This window comes from Phyllobates terribilis, unplaced genomic scaffold, assembly GCF_046119375.1.
Source record: "Phyllobates terribilis strain yellow unplaced genomic scaffold, ASM4611937v1 Scaffold_2__4_contigs__length_985480577, whole genome shotgun sequence".
NCBI lineage: Eukaryota > Metazoa > Chordata > Amphibia > Anura > Dendrobatidae > Phyllobates > Phyllobates terribilis.
The window spans coordinates 886449528-886461802 of record NW_027362762.1 but is presented as its reverse complement, the minus strand read 5'-3'; the positions used below and the strand labels follow the sequence as shown (position 1 = coordinate 886461802).

At 40.4% G+C, this 12275-nt stretch overlaps 1 protein-coding gene across 2 annotated transcripts in view; it reads left to right on the top strand.

Annotated features, from left to right (window-relative positions):
* EPHA3 (EPH receptor A3) overlaps positions 1-12275 on the top strand; it is a 532047-nt gene that overhangs the window by 143504 nt on the left and 376268 nt on the right. The gene's annotated exons all lie outside the window — the stretch shown is intronic.

Sequence of the window (12275 nt, the reverse complement as noted above, 5' to 3'; positions counted from 1 at the left end):
GTGGCATCACCTATTGTGATTGGTAGATCGTGTATTATCAGCTGTATATAGAAGCATTTCCTGCTATTGTAATCCTGCCTCTGATGATATAATGAGCCTGCTGAAAACTCTTTCTGAATGGCCTGGAAGTATGAGCCTATAAAAATCCCCAGTGGCCCGGAAGTATGAGCCTATAAAAATCCCCAGTGGCCCGGAAGTATGAGCCTATAAAAATCCCCAGTGGTCCGTGTGAAAATTGCAAGATTACTATTTTTTTTTTTTAAATAAAGATTGTGATATGAAAAAAATACATATTTTCAATTATTTTACAAAATACATATAACAAAAAAATCAGATTTGAACAGTAGATTATTTTCTGGTTATAGCTTCTCTTTAAGGACTTGGTTTAGACTGCTACTTTTTAGCAATTTTTGTTGTTTGCCTTTTTCATCTACACATTTCAGAAGACACAATTGTTTTCATTTTTTTCTGACTAAATAGCCATTGTAATTTTTTTTATTTTGACTATTTTCACTTTTTCACTTACATAAAATGTATTGTGTAAGCTTTATTAACTTTTTGTGGTGAGGTAGTGGAAACTCAGCAATTCCGATATATATATATATATATATATATATATATATATATATATATACACTGCTCAAAAAAATAAAGGGAACACTTAAACAACAGAATATAACTCCAAGTAAATTAACCTTCTGTGAAATCAAACTCTCCACTTAGGAAGCAACACTGATTGACAATCAATTTCACATGCTGTTGTGCAAATGGAATAGACAATAGATGGAAATTATTGGCAATTATCAAGACGGAGACTACAACCCACAGAAGTTACTCAGGTAGTGCAGCTCATCCAGGACGGCACGTCAATGCGAGCTGTGGCAAGAAGGTTTGCTGTGTCTGTCAGCGTAGTGTCCAGAGGCTGGAGGCGCTACCAGGAGACAGGCCAGTACACCAGGATACATGGAGGGGGCCGTAGGAGGGCAACAACCCAACAGCAGGACCACAACCTTCACTTTTGTGCAAGGAGAAACAGGAGTAGCACTGCCAGAGCCCTGCAAAATGATCTCCAGCAGGCCACAAATGTGCATGTGTCTGCACAAACGGTTAGAAACTGACTCCATGAGGGTGGTATGAGGGCCCAACGTCCACAGATGGGGGTTGTGCTCACAGCTCAACACCGTGCAGGACGCTTGGCATTTGCCACAGAACACCAGGATTGGCAAAGTCACCACATGCGCCCTGTGCTCTTCACAGATGAAAGCAGGTTCACACTAAGCACATGTGACAGACGTGACAGAGTCGAGACGCCGTGGAGAGCGATCTGCTGCCTGCAACATCCTTCAGCAGGACTGATTTGGCAGTGGGTCAGTAATGGTGTGGGGTGGCATTTCTTTGGAGGGCCGCACAGCCCTCCATGTGCTCTCCAGACGTAGTCTGACTGCCATTAGGTACCGAGATGAGATCCTCAGACCCCTTGTGAGACCATATGCTGGTGTTGTTGGCAGTGGGTTCCTCCTAATGCAGGACAATGCCAGACCTCATGTTGCTGGAGTGTGTCAGCAGTTCCTGCAAGATGAAGGCATTGAAGCTATGGACTGGCCCGCCCTTTCCCCAGACCTGAATCCGATTGAGCACATCTGGGACATCATGTCTCGCTCCATCCACCAACGTCACGTTGCACCACAGACTGTCCAGGAGTTGGCGGATGCTTTAGTCCAGGTCTGGGAGGAGATCCCACAGGAGACCATCCGCAACCTCATCAGGAGCATGCCCAGGCGTTGTAGGGAGGTCATACAGGCACGTGGAGGCCACACACAATACTGAGCCTCATTTTGACTTGTTTTAAGGACATTACAGCAAAGTTGGATCAGCCTGTAGTGTGTTTTTCCACTTTAATTTTGGGGGTGACTCCAAGTCCAGGCCTCCATTGGTTAATAAACCAGGGGAGGAGTCCTGAGGAGATAATTTGCATATTCCCACTGCATTTTGGGGTAAGTGAAGAGTCTCCGTGAGCTCAAAGAACACTGGATTTTGGCTGTTGGAGCTGAAAAGAGGACATCGGTAAACCAGGGGAGGAGTCCTGAGGAGATAATTTGCATATTCCCACTGCATTTTGGGGTAAGTGAAGAGTCTCCGTGAGCTCAAAGAACACTGGATTTTGGCTGTTGGAGCTGAAAAGAGGACATCGCATTTTGAAGCTCTTTTTTTAAGCTTTTTTCACTGTTTTCAGAACATTAACAGTAAGAACATGGAAGAGTCCAGGAGCCATTTGGTGAGCTGCATATCCTGCTACATGTTCACAGACTTGCCAGTGGAAAAGCCAAACTTCACATGCCAGAAATGCAAGCTTGTGTCCCTGTTGGAGGAAAAGTTGCGAAATGTAGAAGAGAGGTTAACTACCTTGAAAATCATTAAGGAAGGTGAAGAGTTCTTAGACAGAGCAGAATTATCTCTTCATGATTCAGAAAGAGAAGAAATTCGAACTGCACCTGAGGAAACAGAGGAATGGAAGCATGTGACCCAGAGAAGCAGGAGGATAGAGAGGCAGTCAGCACCTATACTGCTCAGGAACCAGTACCAGGCTCTCTCGCAGGAGAACCATGAAGAAATACAGCAAGATAAGACTTTGCCAGCAATGAATAACCTTGTAAGCCCTCAGAATCCTCCTGGATGGAGAAAGAAGAATGTTGTGAAGAAAAAACGGAGAGTGGTGGTCATGGGGGATTCCCTGTTAAGAGGAACAGAGGCCGCTATCTGCAGACCAGACATAACCTCAAGAGAAATGTGCTGTCTTCCAGGAGCAAAAATTAAAGATGTGTCTGACAGGATATCAAGACTCTTCAGACCTACAGATCACTACCCATTCCTGCTAATACATGTGGGGACAAATGACACCGCAAGAAAGGACCTGGAAACCATCTGCAGTGACTTTGAAGACTTGGGCAAGAAAGTGAAAGAATTGGGAGCGCAGGTGGTCTTCTCATCCATCCTCCCAGTGGATGGCCATGGAACAATGAGGTGGAATAAGATTCTACAGGTGAACAACTGGCTACGTCGATGGTGCCGTCAACAAGGATTTGGATTTCTGGATCACGGAATGAATTACCTATACGATGGACTACTTGCTAGAGATGGGGTGCACCTTACGAAGACTGGAAAACATGTATTTGGAAATTGCCTTGCTGCACTCATCAGGAGAGCTTTAAACTAGAACAATGTGGGAAGGGAAGCAAAAGGCCAGAAAAAGCCATACAGCTGACAAATACTATTGAGATCTCTGCTACTGGAAGTGGAAAGGAAGAACAAAGACAAAACTATTTAAATAATAAAAATATGGGAGGAAGAGAAACCAATCACAAACTAAAATGTTTTTATACAAATGCACAAAGCATGGGCAACAAACAAGGAGAATTAGAACTACTAACGCAGGAAAAGAAATATGATGTCATTGGAATCACTGAAACTTGGTGGGACGATACACATGATTGGAATAAAAGGCTAAAAGGATACAACTTATTTGCAAGAAACAGACTTGATAAACGAGGAGGAGGTGTCGCATTGTATGTTAGAAAAGCGTATATCTGCACAGAGATTGAAGCTTCAGAGACTGGGAGTTCTGTGGAAACTGTTTGGGTAAGAATACAAGGAGAGAACAACGGAAAGGACACCATTGTAGGCATTTACTACAGGCCACCTGGGCAAGCTGAAGATATGGATGAACTCTTTATGTATCAAATGACCAAGTTCTCAAAAAAATATGACGTAGTGGTCATGGGAGATTTCAACTATCCAGACATTTGTTGGGAATCTCTCTCAAGTAAAACTAACAGGTCAAGCAAATTCTTATCCTCTCTTGCTGACAACTTTATCTTCCAAAAGGTAGGGGAGAAAACAAGGGGATCTGCTACTTTGGATCTAATCCTTATAAACAAGGAGGAAATGGTTGAGGAGGTAAAAGTGGCTGGGACCCTAGGAGGCAGCGATCATGCTATTATAGAATTTTGGATAACTAGAGGAGGAAGACATGTGAAGACTCAAACTTCAAGGTTAGATTTTAGAAAGGCAGATTTTAAGAGACTCAGAAAGAGAATAGGAGGGATCCAATGGCTGGATGTCCTTAAGGACAAAAATGTCCAGGAAGGATGGGAAATTTTTAAAAATGAGATTCTCAAAGCACAATCGTTAACAATCCCGAAAAGTAGGAAGAATGGGAAGCATTTAAGGAAACCAGGATGGATGAACACAGAACTTAAACACATGCTAAAAAGAAAGAAAGAAATGTTTATTAAATGGAAAGAGGGAGGCATATCTAAAGAAGATTATAATGCAGTCTGCAGATCCTGCAGGGCATGTATCAGGTTAGCTAAAGCTGACAATGAATTAAGGCTTGCAAGAGATGTCAAAAGCAATAAAAAAGGATTTTGGGGGTATGTCAAAAGTAAAAGAAAAGTCAAAGATGCTATAGGATTTTTACAGGATGAAAATGGAGAAATGGTAAGAGAGGATGTTGAGAAGGCCAAACTTTTTAATTCCTATTTTGCATCTGTTTTCTCTCAGAAAGAAAATGTAACATCAACTGATCTTCACTGTCCTTTTAAAGGAATAGAAGAATCCAAGTTATCTGTAAACAGAAAGATTGTGAGGGAATATTTAGCTAACATAAATGAGTTCAAGTCTCCAGGTCCAGATGAATTACACCCCAGAGTACTGAAGGAGATCGTAGAAGAAATTTTAGAACCACTCTCCATAATCTTTGAAAATTCTTGGAGAACAGGAGAAGTCCCAGAAGACTGGAGAAGAGCAAATGTTGTTCCTATCTTCAAAAAGGGGAAGAAGGTGGACCCAGGGAACTATAGGCCGGTGAGTCTGACTTCTATACCAGGAAAGATCTTTGAACAAATTATTAAACAACATGTATGTAAGTACCTGGATAAGAATGAAGTGATTAACCAGAGTCAGCATGGGTTTATAACTAACAAGTCATGTCAGACTAACTTAATTTCCTTCTATGACAGAATCACTGACTGGGTGGATCAGGGAAATGCTGTAGATATAGTATATCTTGACTTCAGCAAAGCATTTGACAAAGTATCTCACACCATCCTTATTGAAAAAATGACCAAGTATGCAATGGACCAGGCAACTGTTAGGTGGATTCATAACTGGCTTAGTGATCGGACTCAAAGGGTGATTGTAAATGGCTTCACATCCAGCTGGATGAATGTCTCAAGTGGGGTACCACAGGGCTCCGTCCTGGGACCTGTATTGTTCAACATCTTTATCAATGATTTAGATGAAGGAATTGAGGGTAAACTGATTAAATTTGCCGATGACACAAAGCTAGGAGGGATAGCTAATACTAGAGAAGAGAGAGAGAGGATTCAAAAAGACCTAAATAAACTGGAGCAGTGGGCAGCAACCAACAGAATGGTTTTTAACAGGGAAAAATGCAAAGTACTACATCTGGGCAATAAAAATGAAAAAAGCATATACAGAATGGGAGGAATAGAGCTAAGCAACAGTACATGTGAAAAAGACTTAGGTATACTAATAGATCATAGACTGAACATGAGTCAACAGTGTGATGCAGCAGCAAAAAAGGCAAATACAATTCTGGGAAGTATTAACAGAAGCATACAGTCTAGATCACGTGAAGTCATTATTGGTCTTTACTCCTCTTTGGTCAGACCTCATCTGGAATACTGTGTACAGTTTTGGGCACCACATTTTAAAAAAGACATAGACAAACTGGAGCAAGTTCAGAGAAGAGCGACCAGAATGGTGACTGGTCTGCAAACCATGTCCTATGAGGAACGGTTGCAGGATTTGGGAATGTTTAGCTTGCAAAAAAGAAGACTGAGAGGAGACTTAATAGCTGTCTACAAATATGTCAAGGGCTGTCACATTGTAGAAGGATCATCTTTATTCTCATTTGCACAAGGAAAGACTAGAAGCAATGGGATGAAACTAAATGGGAGGAGACACAGATTAGATATTAGAAAAAACTTTTTGACAGTTAGGGTGATTAATGAGTGGAACAGGCTGCCACGAGAGGTGGTGAGTTCCCCTTCAATGGACGTCTTCAAACAGAGGCTGGACAGACATCTGTCTGAGATGATTTAGTGAATCCTGCTTTGAGCAGGGGGTTGGACCAGATGACCCAGGAGGTCCCTTCCAACTCTACCATTCTATGATTCTATTCTATGAATACATTTGATTTCCATTGATGATTTTTGTGTGATTTTGTTGTCATCACATGCAACTTTATAGAGAACAGAGTATTCAATGAGAATATTTAATTCATTCAGATCTAGGATGTGTCATTTCAGTGTTCCCTTTATTTTTTTGAGCAGTGTGTTTATATATATATATATACATATATATATGTATATATATATATATACACAGTACAGACCAAAAGTTTGGACACACTTTCTCATTTAAAGATTTTTCTGTATTTTCATGACTATGAAAATTGTACATTCACACTGAAGGCATCAAAACTATGAATTAACACATGTGGAATTATATACTTAACAAAAAAGTGTGAAACAACCGAAAATATGTCTTATATTCTAGGTTCTTCAAAGTAGCCACCTTTTGCTTTGATGACTGCTTTGCACACTCTTGGCATTCTCTTCATGAGCTTCAAGAGGTAGTCACCGGAAGTGGTCTTCCAACAATCTTGAAGGAGTTCCCAGAGATGCTTAGCACTTGTTGGCCCTTTTGCCTTCACTCTGCGGTCCAGCTCACCCCAAACCATCTCGATTGGGTTCAGGTCTGGTGACTGTGGAGGCCAGGTCATCTGGCGTAGCACCCAATCAATCTCCTTCTTGGTCAAATAGCCCTTACACAGCCTGGAGGTGTGTTTGGGGTCATTATCCTGTTGAAAAATAAATGATGGTCCAACTAAACGCAAACAGGATGGAATAGCATGCCGCTGCAAGATGCTGTGGTAGCCATGCTGGTTCAGTATGCCTTCAATTTTGAATAAATCTCCAACAGTGTCACCAGCAAAGCACCCCCACACCATCATACTTCCTCCATGCTTCATGGTGGGAACCAGGCATGTAGAGCCCATCCGTTCACCTCTTCTGCGTCGCACAAAGACACGGTGGTTGGAACCAAAGATCTCAAATTTGGACTCATCAGACCAAAGCACAGATTTCCACTGGTCTGATGTCCATTCCTTGTGTTCTTTAGCCCAAACAAGTCTCTTCTGCTTGTTTCCTGTCCTTAGCAGTGGTTTCCTAGCAGATATTTTACCATGAAGGCCTGCTGCACAAAGTCTCCTCTTAACAGTTGTTGAAGAGATGTGTCTGCTGCTTGAACTCTGTGTGGCATTGACCTGGTCTCTAATCTGAGCTGCTGTTAACCTGCGATTTCTGAGGCTGGTGACTCGGATAAACTTATCCTCAGAAGCAGAGGTGACTCTTGGTCTTCCTTTCCTGGGGCAGTCCTCATGTGAGCCAGTTACTTTGTAGCGCTTGATGGTTTTTGCAACTGCACTTGGGGACACTTTCAAAGTTTGCCCAATTTTTCGGACTGACTGACCTTCATTTCTTAAAGTAATGATGGCCACTCGTTTTTCTTTACTTAGCTGCTTTTTTCTTGCCATAATACAAATTCTAACAGTCTATTCAGTAGGACTATCAGCTGTGTATCCACCTGACTTCTGCACAACACAATTGATGGTCCCAATCCCATTTATAAGGCAAGAAATCCCACTTATTAAACCTGACAGGGCACACCTGTGAAGTGCAAACCATTTACGGTGACTACCTCTTGAAGCTCATCAAGAGAATGCCAAGAGTGTGCAAAGCAGTCATCAAAGCAAAAGGTGGCTACTTTGAAGAACCTAGAATATAAGACATATTTTCAGTTGTTTCACACTTTTTTGTTAAGTATATAATTCCACATGTGTTAATTCATAGTTTTGATGCCTTCAGTGTGAATGTACAATTTTCAAAGTCATGAAAGTACAAAAAATCTTTAAATGAGAAGGTGTGTCCAAACTTTTGGTCTGTACTGTATATACTGTATATCTATCTATCTATCTAGCTATCTCTCTATCTATCTATCTATCTATATATATATATATATATATATATAATTTTTTTTTCTTTCTTAATTATGCCTAATTTATAGGGTCTCTTAACATTTTTTTTTCTTTTACAAAAAAATAGCCCACTTTATAACAAATTTTGTTTTTGTTGCTGTACTGGAAGACCCATAATACGGTGGCTTTTTTTGCATTCATACAACTTTTGGATTTTTGATCTTTTTTTATTGCTTTTTTTTGGGAGAAAATGGTTTGCTAAAATCATCAGGACTGGAGGACATTGTTGGGCCTCTAGCTGCCCAAGAAGCCCTTCAGCACTTTGCAGTCACATCCATGGAGTACCAATGCGGTTTCCATGTAGGAAAAAAAATCATAAGAAAGAAAAAGTGATCTTTTGCTGCTTTCTCCTATGGTTATTGTTAACGATTAACACTCACTAACGATTGCGAAATAGGCCATGTACCACCTTGTAAAAATTAAAATGCAGTGTTAAGATTCTACAATGCCATGGTGTGATTGGCACCATATTTATTAACACACATAAATTGCATTAAAATCAAGAAGGTATGAATATGCCCTCAAGAAAAACTCAGTGACATTTTGACCTGGGGCCATATCTGTTCCTGTTAGATCTATGATATGGTTCAAATGAGAAAAATGAACGTCACAGATACTGATAGTTGTGAAAAGTGAACTTCCAAATTCAATTTTAGGGATAAAAAAGGTATAAAGAATAATTCCCTAATATGTTGTAATTATAGCAATCAATTGATTTGTCATATGTTATAATTTCCTGAAATAATTTATTTTGTTAAAGGGGTTGTCCACCACTAGGACAGCCTCTTCTTGAACTAAATGTTTGACCCTGATAAAATAAAAAAACCTATACTTACCTCCCTTGCAGGCACCGTTCCAGTGGTGTCCTGGGCTCTCGTGCGGTGGAATGACACGTGGCGCCTGGTACCCAATCAGAGCTGGCGTCACTGTCCCATCCTTCGTACATTTTGAACATGAAGAGGAAGTCCAGCTGCAGCTGATCTCTGACTTCTTCTTCATGCTCCATTTCGTACGAAGGTGGGGACATTGACGGCAACACTGATTAGGCACCGGGCACCACGTGTCATTCCACCACAGGAGAGCCCTGAACCATGAGTGCTGACACCACTGGAACGGAGCCACCACGGGAGGTGAGTATAGGTTTTTTAATTTTATTGTGACCAAACATTTAGTTCAAGAAGAGGTTGTCCTAGTAGTGGACAACCCCTTTAATGGCTGGGCTAATTCCTAATTCCATGCCGGTGCCGGTGTTCTGCAGATGTGTTTAATTCGGCATACACATTTTCTTATTTTTCGAAGAAGACATGTATAATGAAGCTAAGGAGCAGTTTGTAACTGGTAGTGAACATCATTCCATTATTTAGTCGTTTTAATAAACCTGCTGAAGATTTCAGGCAAAATCCAATCAATACAAGCGCAACAGTAAAATTGTGAATTATAGAAAACTTGCCTGGACTTGTGTTAAGTAACCTCACATCTTACATCACATTGTTTTTCAGACTCAAAGCAGCCAACATGTCACATCAACATTACTCCCCGAGCTCATGGGGACCCAGTCTCTGAAACCATATTGTATTTTTTTTCTTTTTGACAAGGTCAAACCAAATGATTAATCATGGTAACTGAAAAGAATGGTTCGTCTCAATGGGACTTTGTGTCCTAATGTAACTGAGAAGGCATTGCTACACAGGAAGATGCAGCTGAGAAAGTTTGCTCTTTTACTATTGCATTTTTCTAAGAAAACGCGACATTGTATGAATTTTATGTTATTTGCAAATGCAATGATCATTCACTTAGGGGATCATTATAAAGTTACCTGTATGGTCGTAGATTAAATTTAACCTCAATGTTTTTATCTGGCTAAAGCCAGAGATATATTTTTGTTAAATAAATGGATTATAGAGAACCAGAACATGACGTGCCTCCCTTCAAACAACCAAATTGCAAAAATCTTTTTCCAGTATTTTGTTTTTGTAAAAACCATAGTGCACTAAATCGCTGAAGTATAAATGACTGGTAAAGAAAAGTAAATAAATATATATTATTTGGGTTATTTTTTAGAGGAGTTATCTGATGAAAACACTTTTATTAAGAATCCATATTTTTTCCACCTGAGTGATTAGCTGCCATAATCGGGGGCACAAACAACTATTCATTTCCCTTGCAATGAAATTTTATGTCCACCATTCCAGTGAATTGCTCCCATGTACCTGGGTCACCAAAGTGGTAGCCAACTTACAGAATGATTGTCCATTCTTGCACATAGAGGGATCGAAAATGGGGAAACCAAATCTTTGACTTTACTATTCTTGGCAAGACATTTCCTTTATTTGGGAATTGGGTGTCATCGAGTCCAGGAATTACAGAACTCAGTGCGGTACCAAGGTCAAATTTTGCCTTAATAGGTGATAACTTGCTGAACGATGAGTGTTAAGGTTCTACTACGTCTGAGTGTCTGCCTCCAGTTAGCGTATACACCCGAAAATGATACACAGCAGAGCGCACATTCACCATGGTTTATGGCCCTGTTGGTGCATATGTCCAAATCCCATTTTGCAGGGGTGGTCGGACGCAAGCCCCGATGGGACCCATGAACGCGATGATGAGCTCAATGTGAAAGCACCCTAACACTCATCGACCAACAAGTTATCACTTATTAAGGCAAAATTTGACCTTGGTATGGGACTGAGTTATGCACTTCCTGTTGACACCCAATTCCCAAATAAAGGAAATATCTCACCATGCATAATGAAGTAAAAAATTTGGTTTCCCCATTTTCAACCCCTCTATGTACAAGAATGGACACTCATTTTGAAAGTCAGCTACCACTCTGGTGACCCAGGTAACCTATGCATTACATGGGAGCAATTCATTGGAACAGTGGACATAAAATTTCTCTGAAGATAAATGCAATATGAAAGCCCCACTAGAGCGCTGAGACCCACATGGGTGAAATTTTTTTACCCCTGATGGTGAACTTTTATCCTTGTTAGAATAGAGCAGCAGTGGGCATGTTTGATCAGTGCTTCATTCATTTCCTATTGGGCTGCCAAGAGTTGCAGTCAGCTTTTTTTGGTAGCCCTATAGAGAATGAACGGAGCTGCGTAAGGGCATCAGAGCTGCCGCCCCATTTTGAAATAGGGATAAAAATTTCCCATTTTGACAATTGGTGCAGGTCCCATCAGTCAGTGATCCACTGATCAGTAATTTATCATCTATCTGCCAAAGCTCTTTAATATAGATGGGTAGACACTCTGTCCTGCCATGTAGTACCTGAGTACAGCACTATATAATAAAAATATTCTTCTATCACTGCTTCTAGGCAAGCCATTGTCAGAATCCTTATATATGGGGCTTGATAGAATTCTTATTGTGTCATATGACAAGTCTATCTACTTAATACTATAAGGATACAGTTGCTATTTTGCTACTTGGTAGATTACTTCTGTGACTAAAAATCCATATATAGTGGTGTTTGAAAGTTTGTGAACCATTCAAATGTTCCCTATTTCTGCATAGATTTGACCTAAAACAACATTTGATTTTCACAAAAGTCCTAAAGTTGATAAAGAACCAAATAGAGGTTTCAAAACTAGAACAAAAATTCAAATTTTTTAAATCACGTGAATTTTCCTAGGAAATTTGATTTGCAGTATAGTGCTTCTCTGCAAATTGAATGTCCCTTATTATGCTCTGAGGTATCTACCAACCTACCCCAGAGCATTTCAAAAGTAAAATGTAAAAAATAAAAAATATTTATAGACTCCTTACTGCTCACTTCTCCGATTTCTCCACCCTTCACTGTCCCCGCATCTTTTTATCACCGCCGTGAGTGCTGAAATCTCTTGGCCTCTCACGCTAGTCTGAGACTGATTGTGTACAAATGGAAGAAATTCAATCTGTGGAGTCCAAACTCTGTAGAGATGGTGTTGTAACCTTTTCGAGCCCGATGAGCATCAACAAATCTACTTCCGAGGTCCTCAGAAATCTCCTTTGTTCATGCCATGATACACTCCCACAAATCTATTGTGAAGATGAGACTTTTACCGATCTCTGTTCTTTAAATATAACAAATCAACCACTCACACCTGATTCTTATCCCATTGATTGAAAGCACCAGACTCTAATTTCACCCTCAAATTATCTGCTAATT